This window comes from Cetorhinus maximus, chromosome 8 (genome assembly GCF_964194155.1).
Source record: "Cetorhinus maximus chromosome 8, sCetMax3.hap1.1, whole genome shotgun sequence".
Classification (NCBI taxonomy): Eukaryota; Metazoa; Chordata; class Chondrichthyes; order Lamniformes; family Cetorhinidae; genus Cetorhinus; species Cetorhinus maximus.
In genome coordinates this window covers 29,808,759-29,831,837 of record NC_135886.1, presented here as the reverse complement: position 1 = coordinate 29,831,837, position 23,079 = coordinate 29,808,759, and the positions used below count along the sequence as shown (strand labels likewise).

The 23,079-nt window shown below is 44.0% G+C and overlaps 2 protein-coding genes and 1 pseudogene across 3 annotated transcripts in view; 2 read left to right on the top strand and 1 right to left on the bottom strand.

The window, feature by feature from the left end:
• LOC144683536 (peptidase inhibitor 16-like) overlaps nucleotides 1-23,079 on the top strand; it is a 697,419-nt gene that overhangs the window by 594,823 nt on the left and 79,517 nt on the right. The gene's annotated exons all lie outside the window — the stretch shown is intronic.
• Nucleotides 1-23,079, bottom strand: part of LOC144683537 (protein FAM107B-like) — a 153,153-nt gene that overhangs the window by 100,978 nt on the left and 29,096 nt on the right. The window lies entirely within an intron of this gene.
• On the top strand, nucleotides 20,507-21,036 carry LOC144683260 (large ribosomal subunit protein uL23 pseudogene; annotated as a pseudogene).

Below are 23,079 nucleotides of genomic sequence, written 5' to 3'. Positions count from 1 at the left end.
AATTGGTACACACTGCAGCCATGTTGCATTGGCGGTGGAGGGAATGAAAGTTTTAAGGTGGTAGATTGTGTGCCAATCAAGAGGGCTACCTTTCCTGGATAGATTCAAGCTTCTTGAATATTGTTGGAACTGGAAATCATACTCCTGACTTGTGCTTTGCGTGTGTTAGCAGGGTTTTGGGGAGTCATGAAGTGAGCTACTCACTGCTAAAAACCCAACCTCTGATCTGTTCTCATAGCCGCACTATTTATGTGGCTGATCCAGTTAAGTTTCTGGCTAATGGTGATCCCCAGAATGTTGATGATGGAGGAATTAAATTATGATAACCCCATTGAACGTCATGGGGAGGTGGTTAGATTCTCTCTTGTTGGAGATGGTCATTGACCGGTACTTTCCACTTATCAGCCCAAGCCTGAATGTTGTCCAAGGCCTGAGTTCCCAGTTCTGCAAACCTGACTTGGAAGAAGTGCCTTGATGATCTAATTTTTGTTTTGGGAGGTTGGGGGATGGGGTGGGGGCGGTGTGGGGTGGGAGGGGGGAGGGGAGGGGAGCGGGTGATGTTGGTGGTGGGTGTTAATGGGATTTGGGCCCGCCGCCTCCACAAACAGTTTATAGGCTGCCATAGGGGCTGCTAGGTGTGAAGGCGGGCTGTGTGAAAGGCCCACCTCAGTGATCCAGGACTTCATCCCAGCTTAAAAAACAATAAACCAAAAAACATCCCTCCAACTCTCACTATCACAACCCCTCACCCCTCCCAACAAACACCCTATGCCCCATCCATGCCAGCCCATGCAAGCTCATGTCCCCATCCGCCACCCCATGCACCCTCATACCCTCCATGCCAACCTGTGCTCCTCTACCCATCTTTCTTGGCCCTTTATAGCCCTTATGCCAACATATAACCCTCAACTCACCACCCCCCAAGGTGCTTTATAGCCCTTATGCTAATTACTCCCCTATGCAACCTATGCCCCTCTACCCACCCCTCACCCCATGGTCTTTATAGCCCCTATGTCAACAGTGCCAACTCATGCCAACCCATGCCCCCATTCACCACCCTTTGCCTTTATACCCCCATGTCAGCTCACCCAGTATTTGCCATGCACAGACCTTAGAGCTAATGCTGATATGAAATAAAATAAGTTACCAAGCATTATTGCAAACTTTATTTTTATTAAAAAAAACACTCTCCATTTCAGCCAGTGTAGACAGATGGGCAGAATGGCCTCCTTTTGTGGTGTAAATTTCTGTGATTCTTTCACAGTTCAATTGAGAGTTCAACTTTAGTCATGCTCTTTGTTACCACATTCTGTCCAATGCTGCCTTGATGTCAAGGGTGGTCACTCTCACCTCACCTCTGGAACTAAGCTCTTTTGTCCATATTTGGACCAAGGTTGGAATGAGGTCTAGAGTGAGTGCACTTAGTAAAACCCTAAGTGAGCAGAGGTGAATGGGAAATTGGTGAGTGAGTGCCGCTTAACTTCACTATTAAGAAATCTTTCTATCACTTTGCTGATGATAGCGAGTAGGCTGATGGAGCGATAATCAGCCATATTGGGCTTGTCCTGCTTTTTACGGACAGGACATTACTTGGGCAATTTTACATTTTGTTGTATAGATACCAGAGGTATAGCTATATTGGAACATCTTGGCTAGAAGCACAGCTAGAAGACAGTTCTAGAGCACAAGTCATCAACATTACAGCCAGGATGTTGTTGGCCCATAGCCTTTGCTCTGTCTGGTGTGCTCAGCCATTTCTTGATATCACATGGAATGAATTGAATTGGCTGGCCTGGCATTGGGGATGACAGTGACCTCAGGCGCAGGCCAAGGTGAATCATCCACTCGGCACTCCTGGCTGAAGATAGTTGTAAATGCTTCAGCCTTAACTTTTGGACTTGCATACTGGGCTCCACCTTCATTGCAGATGGGGATATTTGTGAAGCCTCCTCCACCAGCTTTTTAATTCACCATTCACACTGTATGTGATAGGACTGCAGAGCTTTGATCTGATTCTTTTCTAATGCATTCACAGGATACTGGCATTTCTGGTAAGGCCAGTATTTATTGCTGACGCCTAATTGCTGTTGAGAAGTGATGGTGAGTCATCTTCTTAAATACAACTGAGTGGTTTGCTGGGCAGTTCAAAGTCAACTACATTGCTGCGGCTCTGGAATCATATACAGATCACCTGGGAAAGGATGGCATATTTCTTTTCGTAAGCGAAATTAGAGTGAACCAGCTGGGTTTTGTTGATAATAATGAGATAGTTATCCTAGCCTAACAACAGCCTATCAGAGGGATCAGGAATCTGAACTTGTTACTTTTTGAAAAACTGAGGAGGCTGATACTGAATTGAAGTCAAAACTCAACTATCAAGAACTTAATCATGAATCAGCTCTGGCTTGGAGGCAGACTACTTCAACCGTTGGCAACCTACATTGACAAATGCACAGCAAGACATATGATAAAGAATACATACACGTCCAAGTAGAATCCAATTTGTTAAGGAAGTAGAGCAGATATCTAGCTGTATGGGGTTTTTAAGTGACAGGGAGGCCACTGTATGAATCATACAGCTGTCAACCTCTATAGGCATCGTAGAAAGGGGAGGTTGATATAATTGGGAAAATTGGAGACTGATCACCTCCAATAGAAGAGGGTCAAACAGAGAACAACTTTTCAAAAATAATATAAGGGATAACAATGATAAAGGAGTATTATTGAGGATTATGCAGGCAGAAAATTATATCCTAAAGCACATTGGGGAAGGACCTTTTGTAATGGGTAACATTAACAACACTTGAAATGGAGCGTGATAATTGTCAACCAAAATGAAAAAAGAAAACTAAAAAGGCCAACTGTATAATGGGAGTGTTGATAATGACAAGAATAGATAGTTTGAATGAAAACTACACTAAACAGAAGCTCAAATTCAGATTCTTAAAGCAGAAAGAGCTTGAAAATGAATTGGGTGTTGTATAGGTGGAATGTGGATTAGCGATCACTCAACAGGTGTAAATGCACAAAGACATAGCTCAGTTACACAGCCAGCTGCAGAGATCTTCAGGGACAATGGTTAAGAGGCAGGAAAAATTGAATGATACCAAAATAGCTTTTCAAGAACTATGAAATTTGTCACAGGAGAACAAGAGTAGAGAAGTGGTAAATCAATGAAGAGAAGAAAGGTGGGGGAAAGTAGAGGACAGGAAAAAGATTAAAGAATTTAAAGTTAGAGTGGCAGTGAGCTGGGATGTCTTTTTAGTTTCACGGTTCGTTTCATCTGTGCAGAAAATTTCATCTGTTCCTCCCCCATCATCACAATGCATGTCTTTTCTTCCTCTTTCTACATGTTGTTGCCATATCTGTGGCCAATTTAATGTTTGGGATGTGGTATGGCCCAAATCTTTTAACCTGGGGGAGTTTTCCTGGTCTCCCACACATCGAATTCCCGATCTTCCCAGAGAGCTCACCTTAAGGTTTAGATTTATGATTTTACCCTGACAATCCTTGCTTTGGCAAAATGTCCCTGTTTCCCACAGTTAGAACAATTTCTCTCTCCTTTTGCTCCTTCATTAGCCAAAATTGGTGCCACTCTAACTTTAAATTCTTTCATCTTTTTCCTGTCCTCTGCTTTCCCCCACCTTTCTTCTCTTCAGCGATTTACCACTTCTCTACTCTTGTTCTCCTGCGACAAATTAAATAGTTCTCAAAAAGCTATTTTGGTATCATTCAATTTTTCCTGCCTCTCAACCATTGTTCCTGAAGATCTCTGCAGCTGGCTGTGTAACCGAGTTACTTCTTTGTGCATTTACACCTGTTGAGTGGTTTATGATTGAGTTGGGATTCAGACCAGGTTTGGAGGGCTGGTTGAATATCTTTCCATATCCAATCTTGTGGCTCCATTGCCATACATTCCATGGCATATTGATGCAGCATATACTCCCACGCTGAACTTACAAGGATCTTGTACTTATTAATCACCAAACTTCCAAAAGTGGCATCATTACCAGTTAATTCTACCCGCTCACTATGGGGGTCCACATGCTAATTTTCCACTTTCATGAAGTTTTCTCAAATACAGGTTTGGGTGCTCATTACTGAGTTTATGCCTCATTATTTTTCCCGTATCTGCCACTACCCTACGTCCAACCACCTCACACGCTATCACCGTATGACTTGTAGCCTGGGAATTTATCCTCACCTCCCACTACAATCTTAGTATGCAAACACACACAAAAGGTAAGGCAACCTACTGCAATGAGCAAACATCCTTATTTGTCTAGCCATGCCCCTGCTGGAGCAATCAACTTTAATAAAGAAATGAGTTGGATCTCCTATTCCCTCATATGTGGACAATTGGCCAAGTTGCCACAATTCTAAGAAGGTCAAATCCTGATTTATTTCTTTGTCTTTGTATTCATATATTGTTTGATCCTGTGTGTTTATTGGCCCTCGTGTACACAGGTGTTTGGTAACTGTGGGACTATTTTAATAGGCCTGTGTATACCTATACGGTCACCTTTTTTAGGCTGGGTATTATCTCTAGATTGCTACTGATTCTAGGAGTATCATTTCTGTTCTGCTCAGCAGAACCCTCCACCTTCAGTGAATTACAGACTGCAGGGCACTGGGAGGGCTATACTGTCCACATTATTGTCAGTACAGAATTCCTCCTCACCAGTTCCAAAGGACACGACTGCAAAAGTACCCAAATGTCAATGGATTAGAAGTAACTGAATTGAGAAATGTATTATAAAATGACATGCATGTTGAAATCGGTATGGTAATTTTAAACCTGAGCTTCAATCTGTCAACTGGATTATGTAAAAGGAGCTATTCACAATTACTATATAAAATGGTAGGAGAATTAGTAAAAGAGGCAATTAAAAGGATTATTCTGAGGGAGCAACTGGATACCATATTGTCCACAGAAGAATTTGTGCGGGAACTGGGGAAGATTCAGAATAAAATTAATGAGTTATTACAGACAAATGATGAGGATAACCAGAATCAGGACCTACCAAGAGGTATCATGTGTAATATGTATGCAGCATTTGTGATGAACATGGTACAGAAGGGACTGAAAGATAAAAAAAGGTAATGGAATCCCTCCATTTATTCATGAAGAACTGAAAAGTGGTTCAAGGGAACCACAGACAGAGGCCATAATATGAGGCTATAATGGGAACACCACCACCTGGAAGCCACTCACCGTCCCAACTTGGAAATATATCGCTGTTCCTTCACTGTCGCTGGGTCAAAATCCTGGAACTCCCTCCCTAACAGCACTGTGGGTGTACCTACACCACATGGACTGCAGTGGTTCAAGAAGGCAATTCATCATCACCTTCTCAAGGGCAATTAGGGATGGGCAATAAATGCTGGTCTAGCGAGTGACACCCACATTCCCATGACTGCATTTTAAAAAACGATGTGCCAATTGGGGGTGGCATTTTTGGCCATTCCAAGATGAGGTCAGGGACAACGATTTCACATCAATGGTATTGGCATGACCCTTATTGGCAAAGAATGGGAGTCAACCTTGGAAAGTGTACCAGCTAGAGTCTCTGGCATAGGCCTGATTGAGACTCTGGCATAGGCCCAATACACGAACAATATGAGGACTGCCTGCATCATCTGATTAAGAATGAATACACATGGATTGCACTAGGCATGTGGTGTTGTACTCTGAAAACAATGATGGGAACCTGCAGATGTGACATATAAAGACAACAAACTATTCTATCCTCTAATTGTATGGATGATGATCGCCCAAACTGTAACATTGGCTTGGGATTACAGGAGCAGGGGAGAATGAATACAGTGTATAAAGGCAAAGGGAAGTATTGTGTGACAACGAGAGCAGTCAGTGTGATAGTGGGTACAACTGATCATCCTCTCACATGAAAATTGTGTTGCGGGAGAGGTGAGCAGGCCCTCGGCGTCCCGACTTCTGGCTTCCAACTTCAGAGAGGGGCCAGAGGCCGGGCCCCACCCACTGTGGGGCATTCCCTGCAGGGCACTAGGTCCCAATGAGCGGAGGTCGCTGACCTGGGAGGATGTCATTCAGGGCATCATTGGTCGGCCCTGGCGGCTTCCCTCAGAACAAGAGCTGAAGTCCTCGGCAAACTAGGGGCAGAGCCTAAGCCCAGAGTGCAGGCTGAAGAGAGCTGGATGTGGGGCATGAGCTGGGAGCATGGGTTGGAGGAGAAAGAGGGACCAGAAGCCTCATGGAGGGAGAGAGAGCAGGACTGCAGCCAAGTGCTGGAGCAGCAGTTTAAGACTGGTGAGTCACTGCTTTGAGAAACCAAGGCCACGAATAGGGCAGAGATCTGGAACACTGCCCATGAATATTCTCTGTAAATAGTTTGTTCTTTGTAGTTAAGCTTCCCCTTGAGAGTTTATACAGCTTTAATGCCAGTGGAATAAATAAACCTTGTTTTATGACCTTCATGCAATCCGTGTGCTTGAATATCACTTTACATTTGGTGTCAAAAGTGGAATCCCACAGCACAAGCCATGGCAGACGAGATGGAAAGGCAGCTGGCTGAGATGGAGCAAATGGTGGAAAAGTTGAAACTGGTGATGTCCACGAGGAAGGCCAAAGCTGCTCCAGTATCGTTAAGGGCTCAGGCATCAGCAGAGGAAACCAAACATTCAGGCCAAACCAGGTGGAAGCTCCCCATGTGTGTTCCCTCGGCTCTGTGAAGGAAGGAAACGGTACCCCTGTTCAGATATTCTACCTGCCATTGGGTAGGAAGCTGGACAGATTCTGGGAAAGACCAGAGATGCCCAACAAGCCAACAGCTGAAGACTGGATAGAGGATGCACAGCTGGTTATGGTGTCTAGGGGCCTCAATGAGAGCGAGCTGGTGGCATTTGTCATGGAACATCAGTGCAGGAAAACCCATCGGGAAATACTGGGAAGAGGTACAAATATTCAAAGAAGTCTGCAGCAGATCTTTGAGGTCCTGGCACAGGTTTCTGGGGACAGCTGTAGCTTGCCACAGTGACTACAGAAGTTTTATGAGTACAAGGAAGCCGAGAGAGAGGACCTGGTCTCTGAATGGAGGTGGTGAAGTTGTTCAACCGCATTGTCCTCCTAGATTCCTTCTTCAAATCAACCAAGGACACACCGCTGAAGGACCACATAGCTGAAGCAATGAGGGATGGAACCATCTGGATGGAGTTGAGGAGGCTTAATAATGACAAACTCCAATTGTCCTTCTTTAACGGATGGGACCATATCATCCGGATCATGGGGAAAGACGGACTCCTCAGACCAGGAAAGAGACCACCATCAGGGAGGGCACTGTCAGAATAGATCTCAGATTGAGGAGGCAAGGGGAACAGATTGCTGCACAACAAGCACAAATCCAGTCCATGCTGTCCAACTCCACAGCAAGCCTTATGGCCGATCCCACCCAAGGGATACTCCAAAGAGGTGCTGGAATTTCAATGGGGTTGGACACTTTAAATGCGACTGCGCTCAACAACCACAGCCGCTATGGATATCAGGGACAGAGACCCCACCCAGTGCAATGGCCTCCCCTTCCCCACAGACATTAAACTATTTGGGCCTCCCACCGAGAGCCAGTGGCGGGCGAGGTTCTTTCGGGAAGAGACTCTGTCTTATGTAGAGCGATAGGGACTTGCCCCATGGTGGGTGTGAGATTTGATAAGATGAAAGCATCATGCCTAACTGACACCAGAGCAGAGCTGTCAACATTACCAGTTCTTCCTTCATCTTGCTGAAATGTGTGAGGTGATCAACATCTCCTCGCCCCTCCAAATCTCCTCTTCGCAGGAGTCGGATATCCCTTATCTTGGCTACATTGAGCTCTCTCTATCTGTCCTCCATCACACCTCTCATAACCTGAGGTTTCTGGTGGTTGGTGACCTGATCGATACTCCAGTGAAAGTAAGGAAGTTGAGAAGATCTGAGAAGATCAAACATGTTAAGACAAATCCAGGCGACATTGGAAGATATGTGTGGTGACCAGTATGAGCAGGAGGTTACTAAGTCAACTGGAGAGGGTCAAGAGTACTAGGCCTTGCTCTACGCACTTAAGGTATATCAGCCTGTACATCAATCTTAGAATTGTTCGAGTAGTGGGGAATCAGGCTATTCTTTTACCCTCCCGCACTATCACTGTCCTTGAAGGCTCATGCCAGCTGCCACCAACTGGTCAACATCAGGCCTTGCTGGAGCACCATGTTTCACATGTAGCGGAGCTACCACTTGGTGTAACTCTGACAACTGCCCTCATCACTGTGGGAGGAAAGAGTAAGGTACCCAGGCAGATTGCCAATTTCAGTGACAAAGATGCTTACCACTAACCGAGAACACGCATAGGTATCCTTAAACCTGCCATTGTTGTGCAGAGTGGACATTTCTAACCTCAGTTCAAAGATGGACATCGTCGAGTTGGAGGAGACCCAGAGGAAACAGCTCAATTCTTCTCTCACCAAGTACGGGACAACTTTCAGTAAGGATGATGATGACATCGGGTATTGTGACCCAGTAAGCCACAGGCAGATGACCACCCAGTGAAGATTCCTCACCGCCGGAACCCATCCCGCCACTGGGAGGAAGTCAGGGAGTACATGCAGAAGTCTCTGTCATCTATGAGTCGTCGAGTCTGTAGGTTTTTCCCACAGTCCTTGAGAGAAAGAAAGTTGGAAAACTGAGGATCTGTGCCGATTACCCAGCACTCAATGGAAAGACTCATCAGGACACTTACCCTCTACCAAGGGTTGAGGCAGCATTACGAGTCCTCAAAGGTGCAAAGCATTTCTGCAGGCTTGATTTGGCCCATGGTTATAACTAGCTACCCATCGCTGAGGAAGACATTGAAAAGACTGCATTCTGAAGGGGCACCGGAGGACTAATGAATACACAGAATCCTGTTCAGGCTTTGTAATGCCCCAGGCACCTTCATGCGTGTGATGGATCAGGCTTTAGGCGACCTTAATTTCCAGTCCCTCCTTGTGTAACTGGGCGATATCCTCATCTTCGACTCGACATTTGAAGAGACTCTTGAAAGACTAGACACCATTTTAGCCCAATCATTGAACCTTAACTTGAAAGTCAAACCAGCCAACTTTTTTAGCCAAAATTACAGTACCTTGGGCACTTCATCACCAGGGAAGACATCTCTCCTGACAATGTGAAAATCCCAGCCGTACAGGAGTGGCCCTGGCCTAAGACAGACAGGGAACTGCATGGGTTTCTTGGCCTGGCTGACTACTATCAGAGGTTTGTGCAAGGCCACAGTTAGCCACCCCACTCCACAACTTGCGGAGGAAACCAGAGAATGACAAGGGAGCGAGGGGGAAAGGGTGCACAAGACATGTTTTTTTTTATATTCGTTCATTGGATGTGGGCGTTGCTGCCTAGGCCAGCATTTATTACCCATCCCTAATTGCCCTTGTTCAGAGGGCATTTAAGAGTCAACCACCTTGCTGTGGGTCTGGAGTCACATGTAGGCCAGACCAGGTAAGGACAGCAGATTTCCTTCCCTAAAGATGGGTTTTTACAAAAGTCAGCAATGGTTTTATGGTCGTCATCAGACTTTTAATTCCAGATTTTTATTGAATTCAAATTTCACCATCTGCCGTGGTGGGATTCGAACCCAAGGTCTCTGGAATACTAGTCAGTGACAACACCACTAAGCCTCCTCACCATGCGGACTGTCACTGGGAGATGGGCCCTAGTATGTTAAGATTCCTTTTGCACTCTCAAGCATAAGCTCATCTCAGTCCTTGGCTACCTGGATTCCCATCTCCCTTTCATACTGGAAACCAACGCCAGGTTCTTTGGCCTAGGAGCGGGACTGTCACAGGTTCAAGGGCAGAAAAGAGTGATTATCACTTATGCCAGTCAGAGTCTCAAGCTGAACAAGAGGAATATACAGAATTATTCCGGTACGAAGCTTGAACTGTTAGCTTTGAGGTGGGCTATTTCCCATAAGTTCAGGGACATTCTGATCAGTGCAGAGTTTGAAGTTTCTACAGACAACAACCTGCTCAGCTACTTTCAAATGTCCGCCAAGCTTGGTGCGACAGAAACCTGATAGACCGTTGAACTCACTCAGTTCTGATTCCAGATCCGGTACAGGTCAGGCAAAAGTAATGCAAATGCTGGTGCCCTTGTCAGAAAGTTGACCACAGGAATGAACCCCAGCCCTGCCCATTTAGAGAAGGCGATGGCTGATGCTATGCCAGTGCCTCAAACCAAAGGCAGCATTCAAACCCCAATTCCTCATGACATCCAGGCTAGGATTTGACAGATTGTCACCAATGTGCTTATGAATGAGATCCAAACCAGGTCTAGAGAGGTGGAACCATGTGCAGTTTCACCTTTCTCACCCACCTCAAAGGAGGACCTCAAGCAGCTTCAGCTGGTCGATGCAGACATCAAAAGACTACACCACAACTGGGAAGCCCAACATCCTTCAACCCAGCACCATCTGATGAGGGAGACCGAGCAGGCACAAAAACCTGAGGTGTTGAAAGAGGATTGGGGGCAGGGTGGAGTTCTCTATCGGCTGGTTCATGTCAATGGAAGAGAGGTAAACAATTCATTCTTCCCGTCAGTCTCAAGTGTTAGTGTTGACAACAGTTCATGATCAGGCGGGCACCAGGTGTCAGAAAAGACAACGGCATTGACCAGACAGCAGTGTTCCTGGCACAGGATGACCACCGTCGAAACTGTGAGAGGTGTATTTTGGCTAAAGCAGAAAGCAGCTTCACCCCAGCATGGGGTCCCTGGTTGCCATTAGGCCTCTGGAGGTCATCGTAATGGATTTTATGGTCCTCAACCCCAGTAGTAACAGGATCGAGCATGTTCTTACACTCATGGATGTCTTCACCAAGTTCATGTAGGCTTTTCCCAACTGTGACCAAAAGGCCTCAACTATAGCCAGAGTGCTAGTGCGCGTTTGGTTTGTCCGTTTGGTGTGCTCTGTGTCGAATCCACAGTGACCAAGGTGCAATTTTGAGAGTAAGATTTCACAGGAGTTGTGCAAGGTGTATGGCATTGTCATGAGCCACACTAACACCTACCATCCAGAATATAATGGACAGTGCGAATGATTCAACCATACTCTGCATGACTGAATGCACACCTTGCCTCCTGAGAGTAAACAAAAACGGCCTGAGTACCTTCCGAAGCTGGTTTATGCTTACAATAGTACCCCACATTCCTCCACGGGTTACTCTCCATACTATCTCTTCTTTGGAAGAGACCCAGTCCTCCACGTCGATCACCAAAAATTCAGACGGAGATGGCCAAGTTGATGAATGGATCGCTGAACATCATGCGAGGCTAAGTCAGGCATTCGAGAAAGCAAGTGGCTTGACGTTGGTGGCCGCATCTATATTGCATCTATGAATTTGTAGTCAGGGAGGACAGCCTCAGAAAACAGTTCACAGAGCGGAATTGCTCAAGGCCAGAAGCCTGGCAGTTGATATGGGGCAAGCAGCTCATTCAATGGCATCGCTGAACCTGAAGTGTCAGCGGGCAGCAGCTTGAGCGAAGGGGACATGGATGGTGACCCAAGGGATCCTGGCGTGACCTGTGTGTTGCGATCCCACAGGGTGTGTCTGGTGTGAGGAGGCCTACTCCGGTACTGGAAGAGAATGCAGAGATGACATGCAGTGAGGCTGCAGTTGAAGTGACAAGTGCTGCCGATCATATGGTCCCGGGACACAAGCCCGACCTTGACCCCTAAGTGGCTGATGCATTACAAAGCCTGGACCCTATTGAAAGTGCCAGTATGGATAAGGGGCTGAGAAGGGCATCTCGACCAAATGCCGGATATCATCCAAATCCTTACCATTTGCCCTGATCAGTGATGCATGAAGAAAATGCTGCCACCAATGTGGATTCGAATGTGCCAAGAGTGTGGGTTGGAAGAGGAGGGACCAGAAGCCTTGTGGAGAGACAGGAGAGCAGGACTGCAGCCAAGAGCTGGAGCAGCAGTTCAAGACAGGTGAATCATTGCGTTAAGAAGAAAAGGCCACAAATAGGGCAGAGATCTGAAGCATCAACTATGAATATACTCTGTAAATAGTTTGTTCCTTTAAGTTAAGCTTTCCCTTGAGAGTTTATACAGCTTTGATGCCGGTGGAATAAACAAACCTTGTTTTATTACCTTTGTGTTGTCTGTGTGCTTGAATCCCATGTTACAATTGTTTTGTGTACACCCTGAGGAAAAATTCTGGTGTTGGTACACAATCACAACCTAATTGAGGTACAGATGCAATTGCCACTGGAGGATGAAACCATGAAGGAAATACTGCATAACAGACATTCTATATCTCCCTCATCACTTAAATGGAAGTTAATAATTTACCAAATGAGAACCTTGCAAAAATATTTTGTGCTGATGCTTCATAATAATAAAGGGATAGAGGGAGGCATTAAAATTCTAGGAGATCATGAATAGTACCCACTAGGTATGGAATTACATCCATGAGTTAGATTATTTCAGATGGGATTGGTGTTAGCACAAATGACAACACCAGTAATTATAATCATTGCATTATACTGTGTAAGGAAGGCATTAAGAGATAGGGAAAATATAAGGAAAGCAAGGAGATAGCAAGGGCACTGAAAGAAAGCCAGGATCATTAAATATAAAGAGCAACATAAAACATTCTGATGAATGGAAGTTTAAGTAACAAAATAAAACTTTAAAAAGTAAGGCATATTGATATATAAGAAAAAGCTATGGGATACGGATATTGGTTTGTAATGCTAACTTAATTAAAGCAGAAGCAGAAGAAGAAGTTACCCCTTGAGCAACTGTCAGTTAGAAAGAGAGAAAGAGAACTCAACCTAGCAACAGCCAGTGTGTTCATTATTCAGCCACCTTGACAAAACTTGGAGTCTTGCCAATAAAGTATTATCAAAGCAGTAACAAAATAAGGAGACTTAAACACATGTGATCTGCTGACAATGTTGATGGCTATTGATGAATGTTGATTGTCGAAATATTTTAAGTTGTACACTATGGATAAGCGTATACTGAAGTTTGTTCAGAATTAAACAAATGATTAACATATAAGGCAATGCCAGTTCCAGTTTGATTGGAAGAGTAATGTATAAGAACAGCCATTTTTCTTTTGTTCGACAGATACGAAAGGAATGCATGCCCACATTCAAGGGTGTTCTATCTTTTAACAATAGTTTGTTTATAAATTGCTTCCATTGTTGTAGGAAGAATTAAAAGTATTGAACCTCTCATTGACTATTTTTGGCACTATTCATGTAAAAAGAAATCTCCATCTTTTTAATAATAGGTTTTTATGACAATCTAAAAAATATATACATACAAACATGCAAATTAGGAGCAGGAGTAGGCCATTTGGCCCCTTAGGCCTCCTCCACCTTTTGATAAGATCATGGCTGTTCTGATTGTGACCTCTACTTTCCTTGTCAACCCCTTTACCCTTTGACTCCCTTGTCAGTCAAGAATCTATCCACTCAACCTTAAAAATATTCAATGCCTCAACCTTGGAACATAAGAACAGAAGAAATAGGAACAGGAGTAGACCATTTGGCCCCTTGACACTGCTCCCACCATTCAATAAGATCATGGCTGATCTTCTTGTGTTTTGATTTCCACATTCCCATCTAACCCTGAAAACCTTTGATTCCCTTTCCTAACAAGAATCTAACTACCTCTGCCTTAAAAATATTTAATGACCCCGCCACCACCACCTTCTGAGGCAGAGAGTTCCAAAGTTGCACAACCCTCTGAGAAAAAAAAAATTCTCTCACAAGAGGAAACATCCTTTCGACGTCCAGCTTGTCAAGGCCATTCAGGGTCAATCAAATCACCCCTTACCTTTCTAAACTCCAGTGGAAACAAACCCAGTCTGTTCAACCTTTCCTCATAAGATAACCCACTCAATCCAGGTATCAATCTAATAAACCTCTTTTGAACTGCCTCCAATACATTTACATCCTTCCTTAAATAAGGAGGCCAAAACTGCACACAGTGTTTGAGGTGCGGTCTCACCAATGCTCTGTATAACTGAAGCATAACATCCTTACTTTTATGTTCAATCCCTCTCGTAATGAAGGATAGCATTCCATTAGCCTTCTTAATTACTTGCTGTACCTGCTTACTAACTTCTTGTGACTCATGTACTAGAACACCTGGATCCCTCTGCACCTCAGAATAATGCAGCCATTCTCCATTTAAGTAATAATCCGCTTTTTTGTTCTTTCTGCCAAAGTGAACAACTACATACTTTCCCACATTAAATTCCATTTGCCAGATCCTTGCCCGCTCACTCAACCTATTTATATCCATCTGCAACCTCATGTCCTCTTCACAATATACTTTCCTAGCTATCTTTGAGTCACCTGCAAATTTAGCTATCATGTCTTTGCTCCCCTCATCTAAGTCTTTGATGTAAAATGTAAAAGGTTGAGGGCCCAGCCTTCACTGCTCTCTGGGGAAGAGAGTTCCACAGATTAACAACCCTCTAAGAAAATAATTTCTCCTCATCTCCTTCTTAAATCGGAGACCCTTTGTTTTTAAATTGTGACCCCTAGTTCTAGTCTCTCCCATAAGGGGAAACATCTTTGCAGCATCCAACCTATCGAGTCCCCTCACAGTTACCAATATTGATACCAGGGCTGGGATTTTCTGGTCCTGTCCGTGGAGGGAATTATCGCGGGCAGGATGGAAAATTTGAGAGACCAGCCAAAGGTCCATTGACTTCAGACGGGAATTTCCGGTACTGTCCGAATCCCAACCCAGATTTTTATTCCAGATTTTATTTAATTATTTGAATTTTAAAATTCCCATTTTGATTTGAACTCAAGTCTCTGGGTCATTAGTTCTCCAGATTATTAGCCTTGTAACATAACCACTCTGCTACCATACCTCACACAAATTGGTTGTGAGCTTCCTTAGCTCTGTTTATAGCGTGTTGCTTCTGTTGTTTAGCTTGCATGTAGTACTGTGCTGTAGCTTGGTCAGGGTGACATTTCATTTTTAGATACCCTTGGTGCTGTCCTGGCATGCTTTTCTACGCTCTTAATGAATCAAGATCGGTCCCTGGCTTGATAGTCATTATAGAGTGAAAGATATGCCAGCTATGAGGTAATAAAGGTAAATTGTGGAGGAATATAATTCTGCTGATGGCCCATTACACTTCATGGATGCTTTGGGCTACTGGATCTGTAATGATTTAGCACAGCGGTAGTGCTACAGAACTGTTGAAGGGTCATGAGGACTCGAAACGTCAACTTTGCTCTTCTCCGCCGATGCTGCCAGACCTGCTGAGTTTTTCCAGGTATTTCTGTTTCTCTTTTTAAAAGACCCTGTAGACTATTGTAGTGCACGGTTTAAGAAGGCACTATTTGCTGAGTAAATGGACTTTGTTTGCTGTAAAGTAGACAGTTTGCTGTGTGTCCTGCCCTAAGTCTTATCCTGCCTCCAGCTCATTGGCTGACACAATGATGTCAATAAACACTCTGGCATGTTTATGCAATTCAACAAAGACAATTTATTCAATTCCCAAATGCCCAGCCAAAAGATTGAATATCTGTAAGCAACACAATATATGCCGACAAGTAACAAAACAATTTGTTTTGTATTTCACTTGAGCGTCTCTCTTTCAGAGCCAACCAAATTAAATCCTGTTGGAAGCTTTTTGTGCATTAGAGTAGCAAATGCTCCAGGGATGCTTCAGATTAATTAGACAGCAAAGGATTCCTGATGGTGGCATAGAAATGTTTTAGCTAAATTATTCACAGACATTATCCTTCATAATGTTTACATTTGAGAATATTTTCTGTTTTGGAACATAGGCCAGAATTTTTCCCTCGTCAGGCAGGCTTGGCGGGAGTGGATGGGGATGGTCAGGAAGCCAACCGCCACCCATGATGGGTTCCATTCCACAATTTCACGTGGTTGGGCCAATTAAGGCCTGAGTGGATCGCGAACGGCAGCGCTGAGCGCTACCTGTGTGGGCGGGGGGGGGAGGGGGGTGGGGGAGGTGGGGGGGGGGGCGGGGGAGGAGGGAGAGTGGGCCTGGCACAGTTCACACATGCATGTGAAAGAGTGCTTCAGCCTCCCTGAGGCACGGAGCTGCCTCAGGGAGATTGAAGGGCTTTTTAAAAAAAATTATTAAAGACAGTAAAAATTTTAAAAAACATGTCCCCTCATGCGACTCTGTCCCACGAACTGGGGCATGTTTTTAATTCAAAAATAACATTTTCAGTTAATGTTTATTTGCCTTCAGAAACCTCATCCTCCTTGTGGATGAGGTTTCCCAAAAAATGTGACGGCCGCTTGGCCTTTTCACCTGCCCGCCAACCGTAAGATTGGATGGGCAGCGTTAATTTGATTTTAATTAGCTTGTTAATGGCCTTAATAGGCCTTTCAATTACTGGTGGGCGTGCAGCCAACTCCAGCCCATGCCCGCTGAACAAAATATCGCGCGAGTGCACGATGACATCGGGACACACGCCCGACGTCATAGTGCGTCATAATATGCTCGGGCGTGTCGGGCATGCACCCACATGCCAAACATAAAATTCTGCCCATAGATTCTGAACGGGCTTGACAAGGTAGACACTGAGAGCTTGGGCTGAATTTTATCAGCTTTTAGGGGATGGGCTAGGAGACATGTAGGCTGGCAAAAAGCCACAGGAGGGCGGCAGGTGGCAGACGGCCCTCCTGCCTATAGTCCAACTGAGCCACTTAAGGGCCTTTTCCTGCCTCTACTGGCTCTTTACCAGTGCTCGAAGAGCCCTCTTCTGTGTAGTGCGGAGTGGGGTGTTGCCACCAGGTAAACCCTGGCAGCCTCCAGGCATGCTTCGGGTGTGGGAGCCCTCCTTGTTAGGCACTCATTGACCAGTGAAGGGGCACCAGGGCCTCGCAATGGCTGCCCTCATGGCAATGGCAGCACCTGCCCTTGACGACCCCTTTTCCCCCCTCACTGGCACCTGCCTGACTGGCCCTGGCGCCCCCAGATCCCATTTACCTGACAGTGTGCATGGCCATCAATTTGCCCTTATCCTGCAGGTGCAATCCCCAGCAGTGGCCATTGCTAATGGTGGGCCCTCCAATTGGGCTGGCAGTCCTTGGGTGCAGGCCACCTTTCTTCATAGGGGCAGCAGCCCTGGTGGCAGCCACTTAATTGGCTGCTGCTGACAAAATGCAGCCCTGGGTCTCACTGACCGCCGAAGCATGGTCACCAACGCCACACCCCCACCACCGCCCTCACCCCTGCACCCAGCTTTCGATCCCAATAGGCAGGACTCCTGCTGTCTGCATAAAATACAGCCCATTGATTCCCATGGCTGGGGGATTTATAACACAGGGCATGGAGTCAGGATAAGGGTTCTATCATTTAAGACTGAGATAAGGAAAAATTCCTTCACTCATAGTGTTGTTCATCTTTGTAACAAAAACAAAAATAGCTGGAAATACTCAGCAGGTCTGACAGCATCTGCGGAGAGGAACACAGTTAACGTTTCGAGTTCGTAAGACTCTTCATCACAACTCTGATGAAGAATCGGACGGTCTTGAAACATTAACTGTGTTCCTCTCCGCAGATGATGTCTGACCTGCTGAGTTTTTCCAGCTATTTTTGTTTTTGTTTCAGATTTCCAGCATCCGCAGAATTTTGCTTTTATGTTAATCTTTGGAATTGTTTATCCCAAAGGTTTGTGGATGCTGTGGCATTGAGTAAGTTCAAGATAGGGGTCAATAAATTTTTGATCTCTCGCGGAACCAAGAGATATGGGGACGGTGCAAGAAAGTGGAGTTTCAGGTTCAAGGGGCTGAATGGTGAACTGCTGCTCCTATTTCTTATGCTCTTACATTCTTATCAACAAACCATTTGTCAGATGATGGATTTTCATTTAGCTTTTAGCTTCCTACAGACAACCCAGCTCTAAAATCTGGCACTAACAAATTGAGAAGTATTTTGAAAAATATTGTTTCTCTAGAGAACCTTTTAGCAAACTATTTTCACCATAATATGTAGCTTGATTCCTATGTTACTTGAATCATTTGACGCTGGTTACTTAGGTTGCAAAATATTTCAAACTTAAGCCTTATACAGTTATAATCTGTAACTTTTATTTTTATATTTGGCAGATTTTAGCTTTTTTATTTTTATCAAACATATGATGCATGCATCAGTACCTCAGTGCTTTGATTTGAGATTAAGGTTCTGCAATAAATCTGGTGAGTCACATGCTATTTTGATTGTGTGTCTTTTCCAAGTTACTCTGAATGCAAATGCTGACTAGAATGGGAGAGCCTGATGGACTGAAATTGTGTTTGGAAAGTTTGTTTGGAAACTCTGCTGATGGGGTTGGGGATTGATAGATGATAATGAAGCATTTATGACCTTTTGGAAACATGACTTCAAAGCCTAAATAGTAAAATAAAATACAATTTTCTTAAAGGAATTAATTCCTTAATAGCATTGCTGGCAGTAGACCTCAAATACTGTGGTGCTGTCATCAACAATTTGCCAATTGAAAGATAGAATTATTATTTTTTTTAAATTTACTATTCAGAGGCACTCCTACAACACTTCCACAAGTATGATCAAGGCAAAATATAGTTGTGCATTTCCATCCAACTGTAACCTGTTTTCATTTAATAGGTTCCCCATGGGACAATGATGAAACAGGCTCACTATCATGTTTGTAATATCTCCAGATTTGTCACTAGTTGATTTCTAGATATACTCTTAAATCTTCTAGATGGGTGAGAGTATTAGGAAGACTCATTTTATAACTTACTAATATTACCATTTTGTGACATCATAACTTAAAAATCATTTTGGAAATAACTTTTTTATGATGGAAGGTCACAAGATAGATATGATGAATAAGGTTGTTTGGCTCATTTTAGTTCATCCATTGAAGCCAACGTATTTTCCAGGCTGATGGCTTTAAACTACTTCAACAACAATAGTCTGCATCTCTCTAGCAGCATTAACATTAAAAATCCCTAAATTTCCTTATGCACACATAGATATGCAAATTTGGAGTATTTGGTCAAAGCGTAAGGTCAGCTCTCTGCAGTACAGGTATATACAGTGTTCAAGGAGCATGGTCCTAGATGTGCATTATCAGCCCCTTTGTTCCTAATGTACATCGCTTTCTGAACTAAATAAAAGCTAAAGTCATCACTCTCAATCAATCCCAATGGGAGAGACGTTTAGAACTACTGAACATTTCAATACTGGTCTGATGCATCTGGAACCTTAAAGACAAGGGTGGCAGATTAAAAATCTCCTCAGCAGAAATAGTAATTCCAAAAGATTGTATTAAATTGGACCTCTGTCTTACAGTGGAGGGATTGTGTGGCATCAGCATAACAAATGGCTGACTTCTCCTACCCTATCTTTGACAAGTATGTGGTTGGAGAGGTCAGCCATACGTTATGTTGGTGCACTACAACGTCTGTAAGAAGGAAGTATTATGTATCCTATTACAGACTTTGGAACTCAAGTCATTGTTTAAACCTGAGAGCTTATTACATAATTAATATCATTATTCCCTGGGATACTAACTGGATATTGCTGTTCGCTTATGACGAGCAAAATGAGTAATTTAGTTGGCATCAAACTCTCTTTCTATTTCAAAGGAAAATATTGGATGAATTCAGTAGGGAGAGCCAATATTTTTAGATGGATGTGGGAAGACATTGAGAAATATGTGGAGTATTCCAACTGCCGGATAGAACTCTCGTCAAAAGAAAACTAGGATGATTTTCCATTACGTGTTTTGCCTAATTCAAATATTAATTCAGGGGAACAACAAGCTAAACAATCACATTGTTTATGCAGTTAATTGCTTAAGTAAAACTAAAGACAATAAACTAACTATGTACAATATCATCTGGAATGAAAAGAGATTTCTATTTAACAAAAAGGCAAAATAATACATCTATATGCCTCAAATTAAAGATTGATTACCACCAGGTATCATATTAAAGGTTTACACATGCTAAATGTGTTAATTTAATTAATTAAAAAGCTCTGTTTTTATCATGGCTGTCTATGAAATATGAAGTCATTTTGAAAACGAGCAATGGCCTAGAAATTCATTCATGCCAGACTTGAACTGGGCATAGAAAATGATCACTGCACCTTAATGGATAGGCCTGAGGCACACCTAATATTGAGCCTTGGCCTCATTATCATTGGACCGGTGAGCTACAGACATCTAACAGGCATCCCCAGACAGTTCGCTGGGGAAGAGGCTTCAAAGATTGGGGCAACTGTATAACTGACAGCAGCTCTCAAGTAATTCCTGAGGTGGTGGTGTAACGGTATTGTCACTGGACTCATATTCCAGAGACCCAGGGTAATGCTTTGGGTCCTGGGTTTGAATCCCACCATGGCAGATGGTGAAATTTGAATTCAATAGAATAAAAGTCTGATGATGACCACAAAACCACTGTCGATTGTCATAAAAACCCATCTGGTTCACCAATGCCCTTTAGGGAAGCTCTTTTCCTATGATGGCTCCGAAGGTGAAGAAGGAAGCTGTCCCTGCCAAAACTGAGGCTAAACCCAAGGCCTTGAAAGCAAAGAAGGCCATTTTGAAGGGAGTTCATAGTCACAGGCAGAAGAAAGTTAGGATGATACCTACCCTCAGGAGACCAAAGACACTTAGGCTGAGAAGGCAACTCAAGTACCCTAGAAAGAGTGCTCCCAGGAGGAACAAATTGGACCATTATGCTATCATTAAGTTCCCTCTGACCACTGAGTCCGCTATGAAGAAAATCGAGGACAACAATACTTTGGTTTTCATTGTTGACATCAAGGCCAATAAACATATAATAAAACAGGTCGTCAAGAAATTATATGATATTGATGTAGCTAAAGTCAACACTCTTGTCAGGCCCGACAGTGAGATGAAAGCTTACGTCCGTCTGGCCCCAGACAATGATGAACTGGATGTTGCTAATAAGATTGGCATCATCTAAACTGATTTCAAGGAGAGCTGTATAAATATTTCAATAAAGTTTTAAAATGAAAAAAAAAGGAGATGTGAATACGGCAGCTAGGAAGGCGGGAAGAAGGACAATCGAGCGAAACAACAACTAAGAAGGGGGCGATCAGAAAAGGTGGCAACCAGGAGAGAAGGATGCAATCAGGAGGGAGGGTAATGGTGATTGGGAGGGCGCAGTAGGAAAGTTGATGGATGACTCATAACACATTCTGGCATGCAACACTGTTCTTGTGCTCAGGTGTGCTCTTCCTAGCAAAGCAAACTTAGACATATCATGAAATGAAAAAGTCTGCTATTCCTCATGAGAGAGGAGATCTATACTCTTGTTCAGTTCACAAATTCACCAAGTTTCACATCAGTCACATAGAACTTCAGACTAGGAACTGGTGCAAAAGCCCTGAATATTTGATATTATTGAAATTATTCTTTCTTTTTTACTTATTATTTCTGAAGGAAGAGGTATTTCATTTTGAAAGCAGGAATGATGTTACCATATTAAGGGAAAATTCCTTAAAATGTTGGAATGACATTTCTTGTCTGTATCTTAGAGGAGGCACTAAGGGCAGAATTTATGCACTTGGCAGGGATGCTTGGCATGTGCAGGCAGGGGTGGTAGGGAAGCCTACCACCCCTTGTGATTGGCACCGCACTGCGATTTTATGCAGGCGGGTCAATTAAGGCCTGACCAGTGTGGAACACAAGCGGCAGCGCTTAGCGCTGCCTGTGCAGGCGGGGGTAGGAGGGCAAGCAGGCCTAGCGCGAACTTCCTGCATGTGCTTGAAAAAGCGCTTCAATCTCCCTGAGGCACGGAGCTGCCTCAGGGAGATGAAGCGCTGTTTAAAAAAAGTAATGAACAAAATAAAAATGTCATAAAACCTGTCCCCTCATATGACTCTGTCCCATGAGTAAGGACATGTTTTTAATTCAAGTGTAAAATTTTTATTTTCTTTTTATTTGCTTTAGGAAACCTCATCCTGCTTGGCCTTTTCGCCTGCCTGTCAACCGTTAGGTTGAACGGGCAGTGAAAAATTCAGCACAATTGTTAACTTACTGGCCTTACTAGGCCTTCTAATTGTCGACGGGCATGCTGCCGGCTCCAGCGCGCACTCGCCAACCGAACTATCGCGAGAGCACGCATTGATGTCGGCATGCTCTGCCGACGTCAACGCGCTTTATTTCACACTCGGGCGTGTCGGTCATGTGCCCGCACACCGATTGAAAGATCCTGCCCTAAGTTGTTTAACACAAAGGAGCTAATGCCTGCTTTAAAAGTAAAGCCGTGGGAATCTTATATGAACATATTCAGATGTTACTTGTTAGTTTCACAAGAATAATCACTAGACAGTAATGTTTTGTACAAGTCATCGCTTTCATTGTTATACAAGCAGGTAACTTTTTGCTTCTGGTTTACGGTTCTGTTTCTGAATTAATTTACAGGTAGAAGGGATTTTTGAAAACGGAATTGAAAAAATCAACATCAACTGCTGCTAGAAATATTTTAAATCCTATTGAAATAAATAGGAAGCCTTCAGGAATGAAACTGAGAGGTTGTTTCCCCTGTATGGGGAGGCTTGAACTCGGGGGCAAACTCTCAGGAGAAGGAAACAACCATTTAAAACTGAGTTAAGGAGGGATTTCTTCACTTTGAGAACCATTGGAATTCTCTATCCCAGAAGGCTGTGGATGCGCAGTCACTGAGTATGTTAAGGGCTGAGATAAGCAGATTTTTGGACTGCATGGGGAATCGAGGGATCTTTGGATCAGGTGGGAATGTGGAGTTGAAATCAAAGGTTAGCCATGGTGTTATTGGGCAGAATGATACAGGGGAGCCAGAAAAGCATGTCGGTGTGGAGCTGACATACTCCATGCCGACCAGCCCCGCAGCCATAAAGTGCTGAGGGCCAGACTAATGAGGTTGGAGTGGGACTTCTGCCTCTCATTGGGGCGATGTCCCACCCTCTGGAGCTGCCAGCCGATCAGATTGGCTGGCAGCTCCACCAGTCCTGGCAGTCCAGGAAGGCACCATTGGCAGCTTCTGGGACTGCTGCTGAAGAGAGGAGCCC